At 38.7% G+C, this 359-nt stretch overlaps 1 non-coding gene across 1 annotated transcript; it reads left to right on the forward strand.

Annotated features, from left to right (window-relative positions):
* On the forward strand, window positions 1-129 carry LOC117015514 (small nucleolar RNA SNORA40). Its single transcript, XR_004421746.1, has one exon. It is a non-coding gene; the product is annotated as a small nucleolar RNA SNORA40 (small nucleolar RNA).
* Window positions 130-359: the final 230 nt, after the last annotated feature.

Raw genomic sequence — 359 nt, forward strand, 5'->3', positions numbered from 1 at the left:
AGTACCTGTGTTTGTTTTTGTTTAATCTGTAGATGAAGACTTACAGACAGGTGCAAAAAAGTAAATCCTCTTTTGCAACCCAGAACTCATGGTTCAGTATGAGTTTGGATACATATAAGAAGGAACATGAAAAAAAAGTAAAAAAAAAAAAAAGTAACCCACCGTTGGCTTCCAATATTCACTCTCTTTATTGTCAGATATCCCGGGACAAAGAATAGGTAGGTGACCTGGTCTAATCTCCTTTTCAGCTGGACTTCTGGGAAAGGGACTACTGATATTTGCCAGGAGGAAGAAACCTTTTCTCTGAAGTGTCCCTTGTAGAGTGTTCCTGGCTAAGGGTTACCTATAACCAATAGAAC

Source organism: Rhinolophus ferrumequinum, chromosome 22, assembly GCF_004115265.2.
Source record: "Rhinolophus ferrumequinum isolate MPI-CBG mRhiFer1 chromosome 22, mRhiFer1_v1.p, whole genome shotgun sequence".
In the NCBI taxonomy this organism is placed as follows: Eukaryota; Metazoa; Chordata; class Mammalia; order Chiroptera; family Rhinolophidae; genus Rhinolophus; species Rhinolophus ferrumequinum.